This window comes from Podarcis raffonei, chromosome 5, assembly GCF_027172205.1.
Source record: "Podarcis raffonei isolate rPodRaf1 chromosome 5, rPodRaf1.pri, whole genome shotgun sequence".
NCBI classification, from domain to species: Eukaryota; Metazoa; Chordata; class Lepidosauria; order Squamata; family Lacertidae; genus Podarcis; species Podarcis raffonei.
The window spans coordinates 28,787,587-28,804,586 of NC_070606.1; the positions used below are offsets into that span (position 1 = coordinate 28,787,587).

The window sequence follows — 17,000 nt, forward strand, 5'->3', positions numbered from 1 at the left end:
TGCACGGCAGAGAAAACCCATGTTTTGGGGTGCCACAAAAGATCGCAACCCTGAAAAAGTGTTTTTTCTGGGGGTGAGATTATGGCATGAAGTCACATGAGATCATGGTGCCCCAAATGGCTGCCATGCTCTTGCACGAGAAAACATGATGTCCCCATTCTTCCAGGACAGTTGCAGGATATGAGTAGGTTGGGTCATCTGGACGTCACAATAAGCAAAGTGAAGGGGTGAATGCACTGGAAAATGTCAGATAACACTTGCTTTGATTCATCATCATCTAACTTCCCCTCAAACCAGTTAGGCTGAATGCTCATTAAATAGTCAATGTCATCTAATCTTATGGCAAACAAATCAAGATGGAAGGTAAAAACAATCAGGTCATCGGGAAGCAATCTACAAGCCTGCCACACTGACTTAACAATTAATATTATAATAATATAATAATATAATATAATATAATATAATATAATATAATATAATATAATATAATATAATTAATAATATATCAGCAAATTAAAACAATCAAGAGATGCCGTCAAATGTCACCCAAGTTTCAAATGTTGAAGCAGAATTTCACATCAAAAGTTCATGTTGAAATCTGAAATTTCAAGTGCGGAATCTGAACTCTTGTTAGTGGGGAAATATACTCAGCTTTAGTACTCAGCACATTGTAACAATTCTTTAAAAAAGAATACTCATCATATAAGGAGAAATTCTCATAACTTAAATCCCATCTTTCGCCACAAGGGAGCATACAAATTAAATGTTTCTCATGTGAAAAGAGATGCCGTAAACTCATCTCAGCAAACCCAATGGCATATCTCTCCTGGGTTCGCACGAGAATTCAATTCAGTGTTGAAACAGACAGTAAATCAAGCCAGCAAGCTCTGTAAATATATTTGTATGTTAAACACAATGTAAAATCAGCAGTAGGCACCTCCAGCATCAGAATCTATTTATGTTTTCGGTGCTTTTTTTTTTTTTCTTCTTCCTTGGCCAGACACAATTTTTTTATGTCTTTAAGAAGAACCCAAAATAATTACCAGACACATTCCCTGGATGACTCAGCCTGCTGAACCGAACTCAAAACATGTGCTCGTCATCAGGAAGTGGAGAAACACAGAGCCCACTACTTCAGTAAATCTTGGAACAAGCAATATTCCCAGCTGCATAATATTTTTACTGAAGGAAGCGAGGGAGGAATTATATTGATAGGGAAGGAAAACCGGGGCTTGTATAAATCAGAAGCACTCCCTCTCACTCTCCGGCTGTGTACACAGCATACAATCAGATCACACTTAAATTATACTATTTCCCCAAAGAATCCTGGGAACTGTAGTTTAATGAGGGTGCTGGGAATTGTAGCTCTGTGGTGGGTAAACTGCAGTCCCCGGGTCCCCCCCTTTTTAATGAAGTCATGTGCTTTAAATGTATGGTGTATATGCAGCCTAATACTCTCATAATGATATAACGGTAGTTAAACATCAGCTTCACAACCCTGAAGTTTTGTTACCCTGTCCTTTTGTGTTGTCCTGTGTTGTTTTAGGGAAGGGACTGTAAAGCTGATAACAGCAGCACTGCAATTAATTAAGCGTTGGAGGACGTAAAGGGAGCCAGGGAGAAAGAACTGAGAGTTTCAGTAGAAAGTGAAAATGTGTAATTTGGATGCCACTGACGGACATGAAGAATCAACAGAGGTGCAGGCCTGGCCAGGGTCATAGCTAGGAGGTGGTGAGGTGGGCCCCCGCTAGTGGCACAGGCAAGGGGAAGGGGCGCAAAATCAGCTTAAAAATATGCCCATAGATATACAGTGGTACCCCGCAAGACGAATGCCTCGGAAGACGAAAAACTCGCTAGACGAAGGAGTTTTTCGTTTTCTTAGCCGCTTCGCAAGACGCATTTCCCTATGGGCTTGCTTCGCAAAACGAAGCTTGCCCCGCAAGCTCCGGGGATAGCGGGGAAGCGCAGCGCGTCTTCCCCGCTGTCCCCAGACCTCTTTTGAAGCAAGGGGCGGCAGAGAGAAGATCGCTTCTCCCCGTTGCCAGCCCCGCAATCTCCGGGGACAGAGGGGACCTGTTTAAAGCAAGGGGCGCGCGCCTTCCCTTCTGTCCCCGGACCCCTTTTGAACCAAGGGGTGGCAACGGGGAGAAGCGATCTTCTCCCCTCTGCCCCTTGCTTCAAAAGAGGGGACAGAGGGGAAGGCGTGCGCGCCTTCCCCTCTCTCCCCGGAGATTGCGGGGCAGGCAACGGGGAGAAGCAATCTTCTCCCCGCCACCCCTTGCTTTAAACAGGTCCGGGGACAGAGGGGAAGGCGCGCGGCGCTTCCCCTCTGTCCCCGGACGGTCTCCATAGGAACGCATTGATTGATTTTCAATGCATTCCTATGGGAAACCGTGCTTCGCAAGACGAAAAACTCACAAGAAGAAAAAACTTGCGGAACGAATTAATTTCATCTTGCGAGGCACCACTGTATCTATAAATAAAAATATTGATTATTGCCTCATAAGAAATGGTTTTAAATAGAGGGTGAATTGAATGGGTGGAAGGGGGGTTGGATAAGGGGTGGAAAGAAGAGCTAATTTCTTCATGGCTAGGGGGCGCAATCTGGACGGTTCTGCCAGGGGCACAAGATCACCTAGCTACAGCTCTGGGCCTGGCAGACAAGTTTCTTGGGGGCCACGTCTAGGGAGACCTCTCCACTGCTTGGTCGCCAAAACTACTGGAGGTGGTAGACTGTTCTCTGATGTAATAATAATAATAATAATAATAATAATAATAATAATATATTATTATTATTTATACCCCGCCCATCTGGCTGGGTTTCCCCAGCCACTCTGGGCGGCTTCCAACAGAATATCAAAATACAATAGTCTATTAAACATTAAAAGCTTCCCTAAACCGGGCTGCCTTCAGATGTCTTCTAAAAGTCTGGTAGTTGTTTTTCTTTTTGACATCTAGTGGAAGGGCGTTCCACAGGGCGGGTGACACTACTGAGAAGGCCCTCTGCCTGGTTCCCTGTAACTTGGCTTCTCGCAGCAAGGGAACCGCTAGAAGGCCCTCGGCGCTGGACCTCAGTGTCCGGGCAGAACAATGGGGGTGGAGATGCTCCTTCAGGTATACTGGACCGAGGCCATAACTTGGGTGCCATTATCTGGAATATTTATTTAGCCACTGCCCCTCCCCCCACACAATAAAAATCCTGTGGATGTGAATGCCTCCCTGTCCCCTGTACTTTTCTGCTCTGAAGAAAAGGCTAGAAATCAGGGTGGAGTGGGGGAAAGAAAAGAAAATCAAGACATTTGCAAACTCCGGATATATCTTTCCTAGGAAGTCGTCTAGCTTAGCCCAGAGTCTAGTCAGTTTGCACACTAATTGCCAGTGCTTACATGGAGAGTGGAAAGAACGAAAACAGCTGCAAATAATTACACATGTGACCCCTCCCCCCTTCACAGTGAAGTGTGGGAGCCAAGGGTAGGTCAGCTTATGATACTTGGAAGCAGGCATCGCAGTCTTTTGCGAGAGAGACGTCTAACATCAGGTTGTTTTATTGCAGCCAATATGTATTTATGAAGCTGGATTCTTATTTTTAAAAGGTATCTGTCCTTCTAAAGTGTCCCCCAGGGTATAGTCTTTCCCCTCAATGCACAACACTAAAACAGGAGGAGAAGAAGAAGAAGAAGAAGAAGAAGAAGAAGAAGAAGAAGAAGAAGAAGAAGAAGAGTTTGGATTTGATATCCCGCCTTTCACTCCCCTTCAGGAGTCTCAAAGCGGCTAACAATACCCCAGGTTTCTTACAGAAAGCCTTCAGGAGGCTTTCTGTAAGAAACCTGGGGTATTTTGGATTATTATTATTATTATTGGTACCACTCTTCTAAATCTGTGCACTCAGATAATTCGCTGGCAAATGTTAAAATGAATCACAGAAACTGTAATCATAGCTGCCAGCTGCTCTCCCAAATGGGTAATAAATAATGAATAATAATTAATACTACCCTTTCTGGAGATGCCACAAGTCAATTCTAAAGCCAAAATATTTGTTTACTAATAGTACCGTAAATGGAACAACAGATAGGTGGGTTTAAATCCAGAGGCAATTTAGTGAATATAATAATAATAATAATAATAATAATAATAATAATAATAATAATAGTAGTAGTAGTAATAATTTATAGCCTGCCCATCTTGCTGGGTTTCCCCAGCCAATCTGGGCGGCTTACAGAAAATATATAAAATATAATATAGCATCAAACATTAAAAACTTCCTGATACAGGGTTGCCTTCAGATGTCTTCTAAAAGTTGTATAGTTCTTTATCTCCTTGACATCTGAAGGAAGGGTGTTCCACAGGAAGGGTGCCACCACTGAGAAGGCCCTCTGCCTCGTTCCCTGTAACTTTGCTTCTCGCAGTGAGGGAACCAGCAGAAGACCCTCAGAGGAGGACCTCAGCAATAACTGAAGGGCCCCAGCTTCCCCACCCCAGATTTAAGCCTGAACATCATTATTTGGGAGCAAAACCCACTGAACCCACTGGAGCTAATTTCTGAATTAATATGAAGAGCATTGTGCCATTTATTTGGCAATGACGGACCCAGGAATATAGGTAACAAATAAGAGGAACTAGCTTTGCTGACTTCAAAACTGGAATTTTGGCACTTTCAGGCAGGTCCTCACAGCGTCCAGGATTATTTTGTCAGCAGAAAGTCTGGGGCTTATGAGTAAGTTAAGGGTCAACAACTGGAGCTCCTGGGGCCAAACCCACCTCCTGAAGCACATCTCACTTCACTACCCTCCCCCATCTGTGGAATGTGGAAGTGTGGAGGGGAAATGGTGGCTGCGGGATTATTGGCAGCCCACCTTGAGGTCAGTGGGAAGAGACCTGGCCAGCAATTCTTTACCCGCTATTCAACATGAGCCTCTGAAAGACTAGTTACTCATTTTGTGTGTGTAAATGCATTCCCTCATTAAAACGTCTTAATTCCACCGTTTCCTCCAAAAACCTTCAAAGTGGCTAACCATAAAACAACGAAAGCAGCCCTGAAGCAATAATTATAGACAAAAAAATCTACCTCAAATACCAAACCACAAGGAAACAGCTATGTGCAGAATTAGTCTACACACATGGCTAAGCACCTGCTGGTACCACTAGGCCTTCGCTGCTGCTCCACCAAAGACCTATGAGCAACGAGGATAGGCTGCTCTGTCTCAAGAGGGCTTTCTCCCGCTTTAGGTGCCACAACTGAATGGCCTTTGTCTCTCATGCCCACCCGTAACTTCTCAAGATGGTGGCCATGTATTGAGCAGCAGAGCCTTTGATGATAATATATGGGCAGGTTCATCCACTAGGAGGAAGTCTATAGACCGGGACTCTGGAATGTAGGTTCAGTTTAAACATTATTCCAATTTCTTGGTGGAGGGAGGAGGGAAACAGACAAATAATTAAAAGTACTGAGGAGCAGTTAGGCATGCGGGTGGCGCTGTGGGTTAAACCACAGAGCCTAGGGCTTGCCGATCAGAAGGTCAGCGGTTCGAATCCCTGCAACGGGGTGACCTCCCATTGCTCGGTCCCTGCTCCTGCCAACCTAGCAGTTCGAAAGCATGTCAAAGTGCAATTAGATAAATAGGTACCGCTCTGGCGGGATGGTAAACAGCGTTTCCGTGCGCTGCTCTGGTTCGCCAGAAGTGGCTTAGTCATGCTGGCCACATGACCCAGAAGCTGTACGCCGGCTCCCTCGGCCAATAAAGCGAGATGAGCACCGCAACTCCAGAGTTGGTCACGACTGGACCTAATGGTCAGGGGTCCCTTTTCCTTTACCTTTACTGAGGAGAAGTCATCTTTTTCTTTTAAAAATGTTTAGGGATACTCTCATTTTCCTACTCATATTGAAATACTGCCCCTCAATGAGACCAAACTTAGATTCACAAAATGTTTAGGGTTATGTGTACCCCTGTGTACCCCCAGAAAAAAAGCACTGCTGAGAAGACTTAAAGTCAGAAAAGAAATCCCAGAGTATTATTTCTCAGGACAAAGAAATGTGGAAAAAAATGTTAACGGAATAGGATTTGGGGAAAACTAAACATCCGCCAGGCTTTATCTTTAAGCACAATAGACCTAATAGCATACAAGGCTTAATAACTGTTTATTCATGTTCTGCTTTGTGCAACAAGATTTGCTTCGTGTAAGAATCATAATGAGGCTAACTACCCCCTGACTCAGACTTGAAAAGCAATTGGACAATCTCAGTATTCTTCACCAGAAAAAAAATGTGTAGCATACACTTTTAAAACATCCCTTGTTATGGTCACTAACTGGGTTGAAGAATATAAATTTGAGCAAAAGATGGAAAGAGAAAATGGAAATAATATTGGGTAATGCAGTTACTCTTATTATGGAACTTAAAAGTTTTGCTCCAGGGGGTTTAAATAATTGAAAATCCAAATTAGTAGAGAGTGGCATAAAATTACAGTTACTTCTATGAGAATACAGAATGTACTATCCAGACTAATCTACGAAAGAAGAGTCTCTGCAAAGCCTTTCACATTTACATTTGCTTTTGGCGGCTTCAAAAGAATAATTAAGGCCAAATTAACTCTAAAGTCATATAGAACTGTGGAAACGTAAAAGAACAAGGATTAAAGCTCAATATTTTAAGGATATAATGCAGGTGAGGAGCATTTTGACTTGCAAATAGACAAAATGAAATTGAATAAAAATAGTTATTCTATATAGTGGTCCCCTTCTGGGGGGAAAACCTCTTAATATCTGCTTGTTAATGGGCAGAGTAAAGAATTCTTATGACTTGGCCAGTAATGCTTCTAGAATGTACAGATAAGCAAGCAGACCATTTTGGCGAGATTACAAGGGAATTTGAAGCATGTTTCTCAATGATGTCAATTACCACAGTATAATCTGAATGATGACATTCGGCACTGAAACATCAAAAACAAATTCAAAACACAAAAGCTTGTGAAGGATCTACACATATTAGAAGAGAAGCACAGTATTGTATAGCTTCCATCTACTTTATAATGATAACCACAGTATATTAAGACTGGCTCTGCAGGGATGGGAGCCTCTAACTCGACAGACATTGTTGGACTCCAAATCCCATGAGCCCCAGCCAACGTGGCCAATGATCAGGGATGATAGGAGTTGTAGTCCAACAACATCTGGAGGGCCACAGATTCCCACTCATGGGTTATAGATGTTGAGGTGAAGTAGAGGTGCCTGTCTCACAAAGGAATATTCAGCACTTGAAGACTGCAGTATAGAACAACAGTTTGTAGACGTCAATTGGTTCTGTGTGGTTTAGTGGTTTAGAGCGGTAGTCTTGTAATCTGGTGAACCGGGTTCATGTCTCCGCTCCTCCACATGCAGCTGCTGGGTGACCTTGGGCTAGTTACACTTCTCTGAAGTCTCTCAGCCTCACTCACCTCACAGAGTGTTTGTTGTGGGGGAAGAAGGGAGAGGAGATTGTTAACCGCTTTGAGACTCCTTAGGGTAGTGAAAAAGCAGGATATCGAATCCAAACTTCTCCTCCTTCTTCTCCTCCTCCTCCTCCTCCTCCTCACAGATGCCACAGCAAATAAATCTCTTGTTGCTTGATATCACCTCAAGTGATAGCACCTCAGGCTTTTTTCGTATCACTTCACATTGGGCATGAAATGAAGATTGCAGTGTGTTTATCAAACTTTGCTGGAAATGGCTAAAGTTAAATTAACAACTCTTGCAAGCGGTATAATTGTTCTGAACTACTAGGCATGTACACAGGTGGAAAAATATCTTTGGAACCTGTTTTGACACTTTGGATAGTGGGTTACTTCAGTTCAGGGCCTTGGGCTGCCTTTTTGCTTCAGTCTGGATCCAAAACAAAGCCTCACTTCAGCAATTTATCATTTTGGGTTGACTTTAAACAATGGGAGAGGTGGTACCAGAGACTGCAAGATTGGTTTTCCCCTGGTCCCCAGCTATGCTACCTGTCTGGTAGGGATGGAGGGGACATTTTGAACTTCCCATTTAAAAACAGCCCTGCATGGGAAAGCAGCCAAAAAGACCTTTCTAAAGCAAGACAGGCCAGAGAAAACTTTACCATTTGACCCTGTTCCATGTGTTAATTCCCAATAGACTGTGCCCCAAATGCCGGCGATATTTGCACAATCTTTCCTGTATCATGTACAGAGCTTTATGTGGAAGTGCTCCCATGTCTGAGCGATGCAATGTATCCTATCCACCTTGCAGCTGAACCTCTGCAACCCCTGGTCATCCGACAATCTGACCTAGTCAACTACACAGCAAAGCCGTTTTCTTCCCTGTAAGCTCTTTTCCAGCTGTGTAGGAGGAACACTATTTGCTCTTTTTAAAAAACGAAAAAAGAAGAATATGTTTTTTAACTCACAGAACTGTTCCTGTTTAGCGACCTCCCCCTCCCACACCCTTCAGTCCTAGCAGAGGGCTTTTTGTCCTCCGAACTCTGAGTGCTCCTTTCATCAGGTTTTGGACCTGGCCCTGCATTGCTTGAGCATCCAAATCTCCCACTTGAGGCCTTAGGAGTTTGCTTTTGTCAGAACACGTGCTCTGATCCATAGCTTTTTGAATTTTGGTCCACGTCTCAAACCAGCATACATCTGGCTGGTTTCAGTATGTTCTGGGATCCCCACCTGCCCTTTCCACTAAGATAAACCTTCCTTTGGAACCAACCTTTCGATTTCAGCTCACACCCTGCAATCCAGAAGAACACATGAAATACTTGTGCAGCAGCTTCTTCCGTTACTCCAGGGCCAGGGGAGTCATTGAAACACAGGTTTCCCCAGCCACTCTGGGTAGCTCCCAACAGAACATTAAAAACACAATAAAAGATCAAACATTAAAAACTTCCCTAAACAGGGCTGCCTTCAGATGTCTTCTAAAAGTCGGATAGCTGTTTATTTCCTTGACATCTGGTGGGAGGGTGTTCCACAGGGCAGGTGCCACTACCGAGAAGGCCCTCTGCCTGGTTCCTTGTAACTTGGCTTCTCGCAGTGAGGGAACCGCCAGAAGGCCCTCAGTGCTGGACCTCAGTGTCCAGGCTGAACGATGGTGGTGGAGATGCTCTCCTTCAGGTATACTGTGCCGAGGTCTGGTGCAAGCAAACCTCTCCATTCAGTTTTAAAAGCCCACCCAAAATGCTGGTGACAATGTTTCTTTATCTAAGGAAAACTCAATTCCGCTTGAAAATGTAACAAATCTGGGGCATTATTTTCATTTTGCTTATATTTATTGTCCAGAACTTCTCAAACAGCTCTGGGAAGCTTATTAAACTTAAATAATAATAATAATAATAATAATAATAATAATAATAATAATAATTTTTTTAAAAATCGATAAGAATCTAGACATTTAACCACAACCTAAAGAAAGATTGCTTCTAGAAGATAGTGTCTCAACTGTATATTATTTTATGGAGTTCCAGCTAAGGACACAGCGTTCCTGTAGACGTCCAATGGAGGCAGATCGGCACAATCTGCAAGAATCCTCCCAAGGACTGGAAGTCACAGGAGGTAATGGTAGGCGCATGGCAGACGATTAGCCAAGCATGAAACATGCATGGAAGCCAAGTTGGGCTCATTGGGATGGTTAGCCCCCTGTGCTAAAATAAAAAAGCAATGTAAGTGTGCGTGCATGTGTGCATGTCCCATTTCATCCATCGCTTTCTTGTGGGAATTCCCAGTCAAAGCACACCAATCAGTAAAATATATCACCTTGTGGGAATTTAGACTGCAGTCCTGCACACAGCTTGCTGGGGTTAATTCCCACAGAATTCAGTGGAATTTCCTTCTGAGTACATGTATATAGGATTGTACAGAGGCCTTAACCTTGATCTACCAAGGCTGGGTGGTTTTTTTTATATATATAATAAATCTAATTTAATATATGTCAGGAGTTGTTGGACTAGCTCCCATCAGCCCTAGACAGCATGGGCCAATGGTGATGGTAGGAGTTGCAGTCCAAAGAATTTCATTTAAAGCAGGGGTAGGCAAACTAAGGCCCAGGGGCCAGATGTGGCCAATTTGCCTTCTCAATCCGGCCCGTGTACGGTCTGGGAATCAGCGTGTTTTTACATGAGTAGAATGTGTCCTTTTATTTAAAATGCATCTCTGGGTTATTTGTGGGGCATAAGAATTCATTCATTTCCCCCCAAAAAATATAGTCTGGCCCACCACATGGTCTGAGGGACGGTGGACTAGCCTAGGGCTGAAAAAGGTTGCTTACCCCTCATTTAAATCCTTCCTGGTGGTGGTTCATCCAAAAGAGAAAAATGCACTTGCTCAGGCACTCTCCAGTGAGATGGTTCCACCTGTGCGAGTGTCAGAGGATCTTGCCAACGACTGGTGTGAGGGATGCCAGTTTACTTATTTCTATCTTTTTTGGGTGCCACTCCCTGCATTCTCCCCCTCCCCAGTTTCCCAACACTTGCTGAGTTTAAAACTCCTGCCAGGTGATGAGAGCCTCTGCTGCAGTGCTAAGATGTCCTCGTGGCTCAAGTAAGTGATGCTTCCTGAGGGGCACCTGGGACTAATCTGTAAGCAGCGGAGGACTCCATTAAGCAGATGCTCAGGCACTTCAAAGGAAGGAAGAGGAGGAACATTTCCCTTGGGATGTTCACTCGGTGTTACTCATGCAAATTTGAGAAGGCTCATTTCATAGGGTTGCCATATTTCAAAAAGTAAAAACTGGGACGCCCCCCTTTTTAGGAACCCCCCAAAATTGTTCAGCTTTTCATAAAGAAAACCTGAAAGTTGTTGAGCTGTTTTTCTACATTTCACTAAGAGGGGCTTAACATGAGGGGTGTGGCGCTTGGATGCAAAGGTTGCTGTTCTGCATGGTAGAATATGGTCTGTACCTGGCAGTAGCAAAGGGAAAGAAAAGAACAGGGACCATGCTTTGCTGAGAGAACAGATTGTTGAGTTTTCTTCTCTGTCCACCCACTGACATCTCACAGCAGCCATTCCATCAGGCTACAGCAGAGGGAGAAGTGGACTGTAGGATCACTCCACCACTGCCAGGAGACCAGCTCCATTTTGTTCCTCCTGTCCCTGAAACGTTCAGTCAAGCTTCATATTAGAACTTTGTGAACTTGGAGAACGGGTGGCTGAGTTTGCTTGTTTTCCTCTTCCCTCCCCCTCCCCTTTTCCTTTTCTGTCTTGTCTATTTCTTATTTCTTCTACATAAACCACCTTAAGATCCTTTTAATTAATTTGTTAATTAAAGCAATGTTTTATTCATCCTTACTCGGTGACAGAAACTTCCTCCCGAAGCTCCTGATTTGGTATGGACACATTGAACCAACACAGGAACTTTCTGCCTAGACGTGCACTGAATTATAGGGTGGAATTTGATGCCAAGAACATTTTGCGTAATTCACAAATTCAGATCAGGACTGCCAGGCAGTTATTCCTTCAGTTTGCCAGAAGAGGGTGCTGCTCCCTTAAAATATAAGTAGCGGACATATGAAAGTGATCCAAGTTAAACTACAAGCCAGAGGGCTTGAGAAACATAGCCAGATGTGTTCAGAGAATGAAGGTGCAAACAGTCCTATTTAATACACAGCTTGTCCTAAAGCTAACCCCCTTGTTTGCTTAGGCCTTTTGTAGAAAGCTAGCAACAAGCAGGAGAGAATGACCCGGGGACCTTCTGCATATTTAAAAATAGATGCCTAGATTTCTCATAGTTTGCGTGCCATTGGCTCACAATGTACAGCGAACTTCTGTGATCTGAAACAATGCTTGAATTGTGAAACCAAATATTTGTGCTTTCTTCCCCAATGCTGCCTCGTCGGAGAAAACCCCTGTTACAAAAGGCAAACTGTTTGGTTTACCCGAGTGGCCGTGGCATCAGTCCCAGCCACTGATAGACTGGCTTCAAGGAGTCCTTGAATGTCCTTGCTTCAAGGAGATGTCAGCTTGTCCGGAGACTTAAAACCTGGGAGGTTGACTTCCCAAACCTTTTAGAGTCACACAGATTGCAGGGGTGGACGTTTTCCTGGCGTGGCTCCTGCCTGACACGGAAAGGCAGACCTACAATCCATGTGGTTTGTGGTCTGGGAAAATGCAAAGTGTGGTCTGGAAAAACAAATAGCGTGCTTAGACAGGGCTCAGAAAATACTAGGCAGATGTGAGAGTGGCTGTTTCGGCTTCAATCCTATGCGCACTTACAAGATAGCAACCCTATAACCTGGGAATAAACTCCATTTAATCCAATGGGATTTACTGCTGAGGAGACATGTCTGGAATTGCTCTGTTAGCTATTTAATGCATGATTGCTTCTAGCATAATAAAGTGTGACTTTTCCATTGAATAAAGAGTTAAAATATATCTGATTAGCTTCATTTAGGGGGGAAAAGCCCTGGCCCTGGCAGAATGTCTATGCTGTTCATAGTTTGGGGGGCGGGGGGGGGGGGGCAGAATGAAGAATGGCCAAGGAAGATTAATGTAAGGGAATTGTTTTGCCATTATTGACCTTTGTTTTGACTGTAAATAACATTAAAGCATTCAAGTATTCATCTAAGGCGTGGAAAAGCTTGGCACTTGCGATGTTGTTGAACTACAACTCCCAACCCCCCACAAGCAAACATGGCCAATGGAAGGGGTAATGGGGTAATGGGAGTTATAGTTCAGTAACATCTGAAGAGCCATAGCTTCCTCACACCTGATCTAAGGTGTGTGTTTTGTTTGTTTGACAACTATATGCGTAGTATTTAAACTCAGAGAGGCCAACAGCTTCCCATTTTACTCAGTGCACGGAGAAGTGTGGGCAAGGTTATACTTTTTAATGACTCTCCAGGTATAACTAGTTTGTAGAGCAGCTTTGCTCTGTATGTAAATGCTTGGCACTGAATTAATTCACTTTTAAAATTGGCAACCTTTTGCAAAGCGGGGAGACCATACCCCCCAGAATTGCCAGAATTATTTTTTGTACCTGGGCTGTAAAAAAGGTAAAAGTAAAGGTACCCTGGACAGTAAAGTCCAGTCAAAGGCGACTATGGGGTTGCAGCGCCCATCTCACTTTCAGGCCAAGGGAGCCGGTGTTTGTCCACAGACAGCTTTCCGGGTCATGAGGCCAGCATGACTAAACCACTTTCGACACAACGGAACACTGTGACAGAAACCAGAGTGCATGGAAACGCCATTTACCTTCCCATCACAGCAGTACCTATTTATCTATTTGCACTGGTGTGCTTTCGAACTGCTAGGTTGGCAGAAGCTGGGGAAAAGCAATGGGAGCTCACCCCGTTGCAGGGATTCAAATTGCCGGCCTTCTGATCGGCAAGCCCAAGAGGCTCAGTGATTCAGACCACAGCGCCTTCTGCATCCCATAATGTTTTGGCTTGCCACCAATGTCTCCCCCTCCCCCAGTGTATATATTCCTTATGGAGTTTGTATTTGTCACTCTAAAAAAAATAATATTGTCCAATGTAGGGCTCTATCTGGCTAAATGCCCGTCAACCACATCCTCCCATGTCATGCTTATATAATCAATCGCACTATGAACTGAAACACCAACATTTGAATATGCACATGGCTTTCTACACACCATGACTAATGTTCTTATGATCCCAGCAAAGTTTTATAAGATGGTCAGCCAGATCCTGTGCAGAAGGAAGTGTGTCTTCCATTTGCGGCAGATGGCACGGCCACTTCCACAAGGCAGTTTGTTGTGGACCGAGGACATATACATGCCAGTGGTTTAAAACACACTAAGGTCACTTCCCCCTGCTGCAGTTCAAGCCACAGTTTTACATTTACTGCACACACCAGAGAAAGGGTAGGGGTGTTTTCACCCAGTGGCCATTACCTGATTTGTTTCCCTTTACCTGCAGTCCCCACCCTGAGCTGTCATCTATACATGTGCAATGGATGTCTGAAACGGACTGGATGGGCCATTGGTTTCTTCCAGCAGAACTCTTATGAGGTTCTCAAATGTCCTAAGGAAGGTTGGGGTTTCTGGGGTGGGGTGTGGTTTTAAAAACCCCAAGGACTTCAGATTGCTGCCTTGTTTCTAGGTTCTTGATTCACAGAATCTTCAGATGTTCAGTCCCAGATCTGTCTAGTTTCACATCCAGAAACGGAAAGCTTTGCAAAGATATATTTGATCTGAAACTGATAGAGACAATACTATATATATATATATTTAAAAAGGTAAGAAATGGTTTCACACAAATACAAAACACAAAAAACATATAAACCAGGGCAGGACGTTGATGTTAATAGCTTTCATCTAATTTTAATTATGCTCACTATCTGTAAGGTACTATCATTGCTGCCCGTGACCATTTTTCCTAATGTTTTTCAGTATGACCCATGTGGAGAAGGGAAAGAGTTTTGATTTTCCAAGAAGGAGGAAATATTTCACAGAAGTATTTAAAAGAGCAATTCTCAGAGGGAGACAGAGACAGATAATACAAAACAAATTAACCGCTTTGATCCAATTATAGTCATTTTTTTAAAAAAAGGTATTTACTTGGAAGTGGGAAATAATTGCGGCAGAATGTAGATGCACAATTGAATGCACATCACAGCAAAAATAGTGTCATGTGGACAGACCAGCCTATTTCTGTTAATTGTCAGCTTTGTACAAATGTGGACAATTTTTGAAAAATAAATAAATAAAAATAATATGAAAAACATCATATAGATGACCCCTGTGACCCCTTCCAACTTTACAGTTCTGTGATTCTATGATGTAAACAAGAACCATGCAGAGTAGATTCTCACATTCAAGCACAGGACCTGATTTTTCCTGACTCGAAGATGGCACAGCTGAATGTGTGAACCAACGCCCTCTGCACCTGAGATGCTAAGAACATTTTGTGGTGCGTGATCAATCATCCCTCATCCAACCTGAAAAATAACACTGGGTGTTTCATTCCCAAGTGATAAACTGCATGTGTGGACCAGCCTATGAAGAAGACAGGCACAGATTTAAGACATGCAGAGTTGGGAAGTTAGCATTTTAATATCTCGTTTTAAGAATGGGCTAAGGCTGCAGGTTGCTGAAGGCACTTTACCTGGGAGCAAGGCTTCAGAGTTAGATGTGCATAGGATTGCACCATAAATTTGTGCTAGTTCCCCCTCTTGCCCATCTGGCCGCCTCTTCAACAGTGAATGATTGATGTTGCCCTTTCTTTATAACAAACAGTTCCCAAAGCTTTGGATACAGAGATATGGCACAATGAAAGTACTGTGGGGCCGTTTCAACACTGTTCATTCAGTGCATTGCAGTCGAAACTCTACAATTCAAAGCCTTGTGTCATTTCCTCATTTTCAGAGAGGAAGTTTAGACCTTTGGTTGTTATGATTAAAATATACGACCCCAAAGAAGGAGTTAATGCAGCTGGTTTGTTTTTCCTGTTCTCAGAAGCAGAGTTTTCTTATCCCTGGCCCTGGAAGCTCTCACGGTCATAGCCTCTTCCTCCAAATAGTCCTAACTTAAAGGACTCCATCTTCATGTCACTGCTCAGCAAGGCAGGGAGGGGAAGGAGCAAAGGGAACCAGAATCTGAGGTTCGCGGCCATTAAAACTGGAACGAAGAAGGCCCAGCTCATTCCCATTGTGATCACCTCTCCTTGATTCCAACGTTTCATCTTCCCACATACAAATTAACAGCCTTTTCTCATAATACTAAAAAACAGTGAAAAGGAAGTGGGGCAGGACTTGAATGAATGACGGCCTGGAAAAACTGAAGTTGCTTTAGACAGCTGATGGTGTGCTGTGCCACTGAGGGTTCCCTCAACCCTAGTATAAGGTTTGCCATTCCTGGCAAGCATGCATCATAATGCCCAAAAAGCATTTTGGGACCCCACTCTGAAGGCCTGCACAAAGGCTGCCTTGGCTCCTGTCAAGATCTCGCCCTTTGGATGGAAAGCTACCACTGAGGGACCGCGTGTTCGGCAGACATTACCTGCCACCAAATGATGTCCTTCGTAAGAAAGCTCATCTCAGCTTGGGCCGCTCACAATCACCGTGAGATGAGATGAGACCATCCGTCTCAATTGGGATGACACTGTTTGGCCCCCATATTATTCTATCTGTCATGTACTCTTCGGGTTCCAAAAGAATCCCTGTCTCATACATCATTATTTTCCACAAAGGTTGAAAGCCCCCTCCTGGGAGGAGGGGGGAGTTTTGCTCCTTCCCACTCACTGCCCCACCCTTGATGTCCGAATACCTTCAGTGAGGAGAAGCAACTCCTTTGCGCAAGGCAGAAATCTGCATACGAATTAAAACCTCTCCAAGCAGGAGCTGGAAGGGGAAAGCAGGGTGGGAGAGAAGGGAAAGAAAAGCCTGAATAAAAAATCTGAGCCAAGTTACACTTAATGCATCTGATTTCCCCCACACTCAGTGAAATGCTTAAACAGAGAAAGAGATCATGTGGTTGAAAATGTGAAATCAACAGAAGATTTTGAATGCTAAGAGGAAAGTGGATCAACCTGGGTTTAGGGGCAATATGTGCATTTTCTCTTGTTTGTTTGTTATGTTCTGCCCACTTAGGTTTCTCTTGAGCCACAAGTTGTCTGAATCAGGCTTGCAGAACTGATAGCCAAATGGATGATTCATCCAGCTTCAAGAATTTGTGCTCCCCTCAAAGGACAGCAGTATTTCAATGTTTGGCAAAAGAAACGTATAATGTGACACCGTCATGTTGAGCATTTCCCTGCCCTGCTTTCCAACACATTAGTGGTTGCTTGCAGGGGGCTGTGGGTGGGGAGAGACTTGAACGCAATGACCTCACAGCACGCATTTATTTCCTAGACATTACTGGGGAGTTGCATGAGGTAGGCATGTGTTGGTCACACAATCCCACATGATATCAAGGTAGGCCTCTGTAGGAAAAGGGACGTTTTAGATACATTGGAAGGGAGGGTTCTGCTGACAGGACTCAATAAGTGAATCCCACTCAGAGTAACATGCTCTGGAAAGCAGGCTCCCATCAACCTCTGGCCATAGCATTTTGCACTAGTTGCTGTT

General features: G+C 43.8%; 1 long non-coding RNA gene across 1 annotated transcript; it reads right to left on the minus strand.

Annotated features, from left to right (window-relative positions):
* Positions 1-11,570: 11,570 nt before the first annotated feature.
* Positions 11,571-15,608, minus strand: LOC128413412 (uncharacterized). The gene is made up of 3 exons (XR_008330331.1): positions 14,748-15,608; positions 13,847-14,132; positions 11,571-12,095 (listed from the first exon to the last, which is right to left on the minus strand). It is a non-coding gene; the product is annotated as an uncharacterized LOC128413412 (long non-coding RNA).
* Between the last annotated feature and the right edge of the window lie 1,392 nt (positions 15,609-17,000).